The sequence below is a fragment of the Artemia franciscana genome, unplaced genomic scaffold (assembly GCF_032884065.1).
Source record: "Artemia franciscana unplaced genomic scaffold, ASM3288406v1 PGA_scaffold_32, whole genome shotgun sequence".
In the NCBI taxonomy this organism is placed as follows: domain Eukaryota; kingdom Metazoa; phylum Arthropoda; class Branchiopoda; order Anostraca; family Artemiidae; genus Artemia; species Artemia franciscana.
In genome coordinates this window covers 2,368,221-2,375,990 of record NW_027062665.1, presented here as the reverse complement: position 1 = coordinate 2,375,990, position 7,770 = coordinate 2,368,221, and the positions used below count along the sequence as shown (strand labels likewise).

The window sequence follows — 7,770 nt, the reverse complement described above, 5'->3', positions numbered from 1 at the left end:
AGTCTCCACTTTTAATGTTCCCACACTTTTTGATAAGAACTATTTACCAAATCTTTGCTATTATAACTTCCTCTCATTAGTGGCATTAGCTTTGAACAATGAAAAGAGCTGCATACAGCTATCGATTATACAGACCCTTAACTGTCCTTATACTTTCCTTTTGGATTCCACAGTACCGAGAAATATTCCTCATCTCTCTGCAATGGACTAAATCATAGGGTATAAGAAAGTATGTGGAAAACTATGGAAGTTTTCTGCAAAAATGATTGAGACAAAGGGCTTGGGTTTGTCTCAGGCTTTTAACCATATTTTACTTGGTTTTGAGCCATCTTGTTTTTTATACATATCAAATAAAAAATTCCATAAAAGAAGTTGTTCTGAACCTAAGAGGAGCGGGAATATAGTCAAAATGTAATCCATTTGTTCAAACGTAAATCATTAGGGGTCACTTTAAACAGAAGAATTGAGCTTTGATAGTTAAAGCAACAAAGGGTCAGGTGCAAAGCCGTATCCTGGGTGGTGGGTTAGGGGCTTTGAATCCTCCCCAAAATGTTTTTCTGACTCGTAAAAAACGTAGCAAAAATGAATGAAAACAAATTTTTGATGCGTTTTTTAATTTTTGTTGTTGTAAAAACATTACTTATAAATAATCGTTAAAACTAATAAAACAGATTAACTGGTTTTTGTAGAAGTAAATCGTGCCACTGGTGGTTATGAAACTTAGAGTTATGATTTTGAATTTCCTTCTTAACTGCTGCGTATCGCTCTGTGATACTGTTGATATCATGGAAGTACATGGTTAGCTCGACAAAAGTCCAATACGGAATTTACTCCTTGACAAGGATAGGCTGGGTGTAAAGGGCTAGAGTTGTTCCGGTGTTGTCAGATGGTTTTTGGGAAGGATTTTTGGGAAAGAGGATCCAAAAATGGAATTCTCTTTGACTAAATCATTTGGCGTGGGAGTTTGGAAAGAGAGATCGAAAGTATTTCAAATATCTAAGACATTATTTCTCCTTTTATCTTAGTTTATTTTCAGGACTTGTGTCATCCAAAAAAAATCCTTAAATCATCTTTTCACAAAAAGGATTTTATAAACAGTAAATGAACATAATAAAATCTCAAAAATAATAATGTCTCTCGAAAACGTATGGTATTTTTTCCGCTTAAATTTTATTATAATTGTAGATATTACAGTTATAAAAAGGAGAAAACTTTCCTTCCAAGACTAATGCTAAATGATATCAGATTAAATAGATATTCAAAGCACAATACATTCTTTAATTTCTTGACCTATATTTTCATATAGTTAGTAGAGATTTGTGATATGTCTGAACTACATATTTGTTAGTGGCTAGTGAGCTAGATTTGAAACCCTTTGTCCGTGACGACAGCGGTTTGGCTCCTGGTGTCGCTGGCTATTTGGCTGGAACGGAGGTTAGTGGCAAGACTCTGTAAGCTCACCCAGAGTCGACCCAGCTTTGTATGGGTACCTGGAGAAATCTTGGGAAGGTAAAATTTTCTATGGATGGGATGGATTTCCCAAGGGGAGATGTGCCATAGAGAGAATAGTTTCCAGGGGTATTTTCCTTTAGAAATTTTACATGGGGGAGCGGGAATCTTTTGTTATGAAAACCTGGTGTTGTGAGATTGTTTGGGGGTCTTTGTTCCTTCAAAGTCTCCTTCGTCCAACCTTTTCCCCATAAGGAAATTCTGCATGTATGGCTTCATAAGGGCGTTACAGTGGACATTTCACGAGTTTTCCTAACTAGAACCATGACTGCAAACGGTGCTACAGGGTGCCTTGAGGAGTGGTGTCCCTTGAGGAAATTTCTTTCCTTGTAAATTTATTTTTTATGGATTGTTTTTTTTTCAGCATATGGTGTTTGGAAATGTGCCAGGTTCAGCTGCTATTTAATCGTTTTAAGAAGGAGAGTAGGAGATTTCTAAAGTTCAAAGTAAATTTTTTCTAAAGCTGTCAGTAAGAAGAGAGGAGAAAAAAAAATCCAAAAAAAGAGTGGACATTCAAAAAAATCAGGACCTTTTGAGAAATTACTTTTTGTTAGGGACAATATGCGAAAAATTGATCAAGCTAAGTCGATATTCCGAATAATAAAAAGGCAACTTATACTGGCAAGCAGCGCCACAATTGACACCAAGATAATAGTACTAAAATTTCAACAGTGAAGGTTTTGCTATTCAGTTGGCTTTTTTTTAGAATTTCTTCTTCTCCTTCTTTGAAAGAAAAAGTTTTCTTTTCTTTTTTCTATATTTTTGTTAAACTGTCTTTCTAATTCTTCTAATCAGGTGTTTTCAGCAACATGACCCCGACGAATACCTCGATACTACAATAGAAATTTGGCCATTTATACGGATGGGCATGTACCATTGGAAAGATAATGGAAAAACATAAAAAAAACTGAAATTCTTATTCATCTGTGCTTTTTGTAGTATAAAAATATTCCTTACGTTATAGACTTTGTGCAATAAAACTGTTAAATGAAGTCAATATAACGAAAAACAATTGATTCCATATGTCGTCACTCGTCAGCGCTAAATATTCCTCCTAGGCTTCAACTTTGGAGTTCAGCTCACTAAAAACAAGAATTCTAATTATCAATAGATCAAACAGTTCGTGGTAACGAACTGTAGTAAGGAGCGACCCGGCTCGATAGTAACCAAAACTCTAAAAAATGGAATTTTGATACCAATAGCTACATTGAAAGAATCGTATTTTAATGCTGATTTTACATATATAAGATTCATCAAGTTTAGTCTTACCCATCAAAAGTTACGAGTCTGAGAAAATTTTCCTTATTTTAGAAAATTGGGAAACGCCCACTAAAAGTCATAGAATCTTAACGAAAATCACACCATCAGATTCAGCGTATCAGAGAACCCTATTGTAGAAGTTTCAAGCTCCTATCTACTAAAATGTGGATTTTTTTAGTTTTTGCCAGAAGGCAGATCACGGATGCGTGTTTATTTGTTTATATGTTTTTTTGTTTGTTTTTTTTTCCCAGGGGTGATCGTATCGACCCAGTGGTCCTAGAATGTTGCGAGAGGGCTCTTTCGAACGGAAATGAAAAGTTCTAGTGCCCTTTTAAAGTTACCAAAAAATTGGAAGGCACCTAGGCCCCCTCCCACGCTAATTTTTTCCCAAAATCAACGGATCAAAATCTGAGATAGCCATTTTATTCAGCGTAGTCAAAAAACCTTAGAACTATGTCTTTGCGGACCACTTACTCTCCCACAGTCCCCGTGGGAGGGGCTACAAGTTACAAACTTTGACCAGTGCTTACATATAGAAATGGTTATTGGGAAGTGTACTGACGTTTTCAGGGGGATTTATTGGATGGGGGAGGGGTTGGGAAGAGGAGGATATATTGGGGGAACTTTACATCGAGGAATATGTCATGGGGGAAGAAAATTTCTATAAAGGAAGCGCAGGATTTTCTAGCATTATTTAAAAAAACAATGAAAAAATAAATAGATCAATCAATCAATCAATTTATTTATAACCCATCTACAAAGAAGAGGGCGAAACGCCCTTAAGATGGAGTAACAAGAGAAAAAACAATAAAAAAAGCTACAAATAAATACCAATCAACACAAACAAACAATTAAATAAGTAATGCTGACCATGGGTGAGACACTATCGACATAGAAGAACGAAAATCATGAAGCCTTTTATCAATAATAAATGTAGGAGAAACTAGGCGGAATTTGTTCATTAAGTAACTATTTTTAGTCCAAGAAGGGTAACTGAGAAGGAATTTAGCTTAACAAAAATATACTCTACGAACAGATAGTTTGTGAGGTTCACTAAAAAACTGCCAAACCGGACGAAGAGAAAGGAGATGAGGTACAACTAGGCTATTATAAATTTTCGCAAGATTTAATTTATCAATGTGTTTAATATTAGATACAATTGAAGCATAAGCTATTCTCAGTTTTTTCTTCAAATTTTCAAGGGATAATTTCACAATTTCTTTCATATTTTTCCAATAGGCATTCCAAGGTAAACTAATTTTTGAGAAAGGGGGACTTGAAAATTGTCTAAAGATAAAAAAAATAGGGCCATTTGTCTCTTTAAAATTGAAAGCTACAACAGCAGTTTTTTCAACATTGAAAGAAAGCCCAATATTTTTATATTCATTGTAAAGCTGATTAAACGCGTTTTCACATCCACTAAAAGTACGGCTTAGATTCAAAACGTCCTCTGCAAAAGTTATTAAAGACAAGTTAAATCCACGGTGAAGACAACTAAAATTAAGAGAATTTTGGGCATTTAAAACAGAGTTATTAAATAAAGAAGGTGAGGTAAGGCCACCTTGACGGACTCCTTGCAAAATATCAAAAAGGGAAGATCCCCCCTTTAACTTCGCCTTAAGGTGATGGTTCATATACAGAAGGCACTTTACTATACAAAAATTTACCCCTCTTTTATACGCTTCAAATAAAACTTGGGAAAAAATGCAAGAGTCGAAAGCACGAGCAACATCTAAAGAACAAAGGATAACATGGGATCTACTTCTTTCTGCATCAGCAGGAACATTCATTAAAGCAAAAAGGGCATGCTCCCGGCTAATACCTTTTTGGTAACCAAACTGGTGGGGTGGGACATAACATTTAGAAACAATTTCATCCAAAATAACTGACTCAAACAATTTAAAAATAGTACAAGAAACTGTTATAGATCGGAACGAATTACATGCGGTAAAATCCTTTTTGCCTTTTTTTTCGGGATGGGGGTTATTTGACCAACTGTAAATTGATAAGGAACAACTCCGTTTTCAATAGACATTTGAAAAAGTAGAGATAAATGATTAAAAAGAAGAGCACTTGCATAATCAAAATGTCTGGCAGTAATTCCATCAACTCCCGCGGAATTTCTTTTCTTTAGTTTTTTACAATAAAACGATACATCACTTGGCTTAATTATAAATGTCGAAGGTTCGTGTTTTTTCAGACAAGCACTTAATTCTTTTTCAAATTTTGACTCAAAAGCAGGCCAGGGAGAAGAAAACTCATGCTTATAATAATTTATCCACTCAGGATCAGGAATATTATTTGCACTAATGTGTTCACAAGGGCGTTCAAATTTTTTCCAGAGCTTCGAAGGGTTCTCTGCAATTTATGAGCGTTTTTCTCAATAAGATCAACCTTATGTTTTCTTAACACTTTAGCAAAAAACGTTTAGAACGTAGCCGCAAACCATTTATAGTCCCAGACTTAGGCCTGCCGCAATCCTTCCAAATATTCAGCCAAATTTTAGAAGACTCGCACGCGGAAATAAGGGATGGGTTTTTTGACCAACCCTGAACTTGAGAGCCTTTCCTAATACGCTTGCACGGGACAGCTGAAGCTTCAGCACACTTTAATGCATGGTTAATTTTAGCTAGATAGGTGGTAAGTCCGATGGCTATTTCTTTTTCACTAAGGACTGAGCGCGTGCACAACAAATGAAAGGGCACCTTCATTTTATTTAATATTCTGTCACATTCAAAACGAAACATCTCGCGGTTAACTTCTTTCCAGTCTTTTATATAAAACCACTTTTTATCTGGCTGTTTAGGGGCATTTTTTCAACTTTATTGGAAGGTGATCCGAATAAAAGCCATCACTAATTACCTCGACAGTTTCACAGGGGAAAGATGCAATAAAATGATCAAGGTTAGAAGTCGCTGACAGGACACCAATAAACGTGAAAGTTTCTGTTTTATCAGCAACTGAGTAGGAAGGGGGGAGGGAATTCAGAAGGAGTTGGGTTCTTGGCGATGAACTGTCTGTTAAGTCACAAATTAAAGTCTCCTGCGATCTGAAATATAAAAAAAAATTTCAACTGGAAGTAAGGAGCAGCATTAAAACTTAAAACGAACAGAAATTATTACACATATGAGGGGCTCACCTCCTCCTAATACTACGCCCTTTACACTAAAGTATTTTTAGTAATTTCAACTATTTATTCTACGGCTTTTATGATTCAGGGGTCATTCTTAATGAATTGGGACAAAATTTAAGCTTTAGTGTAAAGAACAAGGTACTGACGAGGGGGTGACCCCCCTCATAATTGTAATAAAAACATGAGAATACAAAAGTTCGTTACGTAAGCTAATTTATAAGTTACGTATATCGTTTACTAATAAAAACATTCGTAAAAAATTAAAAGTTTTAGTTGCCTTTTTAAGTAACCAAAAAATAGGGGGGCAGCTATGCTTCCCCCCCCCCCACTCCTTTTTTCTCAAAATCATTCGATCAAGACTATGAGAAGCCATTTAGCCAAAAAAAAAAATATAAAAATTTCGTTTTAATTATTCCTGTGCGGAGAGCCGAAATCAAAACATGCATTGATTCAAAAACGTTCAGAAATTAAAAAAAAAGCTTTTTAACTGAAAGTAAGGAGCGATGTTAAAATTTAAAACGAACAGAAATTACGTCGTATATGAAAGGGGCTGCTTCCTCATCAACGTCCCGCTCTTTACGTTAAAGTTTTTTACTGTTTTAAAAAGTATAGTTGAGAGAAAGAGTCAAACCTTAGCGTAAAGAGCGGGGCGTTGAGGAGGGAACAGCCCCTTTCATATACGGAGTAATTTCTGTTCGTTTTAAATTTTAATGTCGCTCCTTACTTTCAGTTAAAAAAAACTTGTTTTTTTATTTAATATTTAAATAGAATTGGCTTATAATAATTGGCTGTAAAGGTGTATAGTGATTCCAAATATAAAAATTCATTCAGTTTAATGTTACCCATCAAAAGCTACGTGCCTGAGTTAAATTTTCCTGATTTTCAGAAAAAGAACTAAGCACCCCCATCTGCAAAAATGTGGAATTTTGTATTTTGTTTTTGCCAGAAGAAGATCACGGATGTTTGTTCACTTGTTTGTTTTTGTTTGTTTTTCCCAGCGGTGATCACGTCAAACCAATAGTCCTAGAGTATCGGGAAAGGACTCATTTGAACGTAAATTAAAAGTTCTAGTTCCCTTTTTAAGTGACCAAAAAAATTGGAGAGCAACTATACCCCCTCCCACCTTCCCCACAACTCAAAGTCTTCTGATCAATTTCTTGATGTGGCCATTTTGTTCAGAATAGCTGACATATCCAACCACTATGCCTTTGGAGATACTTTACCTCCTTCCCCACAAACCCTGGGAAATGTGTTTCACTTATTAAATTTGCTTATTCTTTACTTATAGGATTTGTTATTAGGAAGGTATGCATACGTTTTTCGGTGGAGGGAAGGATTTTCTGCTTGAGGAATTTTGTACAAAGAGAATTTTTCATGGGGAAGGAAGTTTCCAGGGGGTGAACTTAACAGGAAAAATTTTATACTGTGGGAATTTGCCGGAATTCATATAGGAATTACTTTTCATTTGTCTTATTTTCTCTTAGGCGATTCAATTTTACATGTGGAGATGTTATGGGTTAATTGTCTGAGGGAAATTTTTACTGGGTTGGAGTTGTATAGGGTATTTTTCTGTAGGCGGAGGGATTTTTCGCTGAAGAAATTCGCCATGGGAGAGTTTTCGACGGGATTAATTCTCCAGAGGGAATTTTATCCTAGAGAAACTTTCTATTAGTGGGTGGGGTATTTGTGGGAAAACGTATGCAAGGAAGAGGGGATGTGTGTGTGTGTGTGTGTGTTCATGTGTGCATGCGTGCACTTGTAATGTGTACAAAAAGTGACTAGAGACCAAAAAGGTATTCATATAGGTATTGTTCAAAGTCCAAAGGTTTTTTTCTGTTTTCTTTTTTACTTTAAATTTATATAGTTAC

The 7,770-nt window shown here is 35.5% G+C and overlaps 1 long non-coding RNA gene across 1 annotated transcript in view; it reads right to left on the bottom strand.

Moving 5' to 3' along the window:
- Nucleotides 1-2,436: 2,436 nt before the first annotated feature.
- LOC136041627 (uncharacterized) overlaps nt 2,437-7,770 on the bottom strand; it is a 30,762-nt gene continuing 25,428 nt past the window's right edge. The window contains exons 2-3 of the long non-coding RNA XR_010621072.1: nt 5,632-5,818; nt 2,437-2,591 (exon numbers count right to left, since the gene is read on the bottom strand). This is a non-coding gene — a long non-coding RNA (uncharacterized LOC136041627). The remainder of the gene's footprint in view (nt 2,592-5,631; nt 5,819-7,770) is intronic.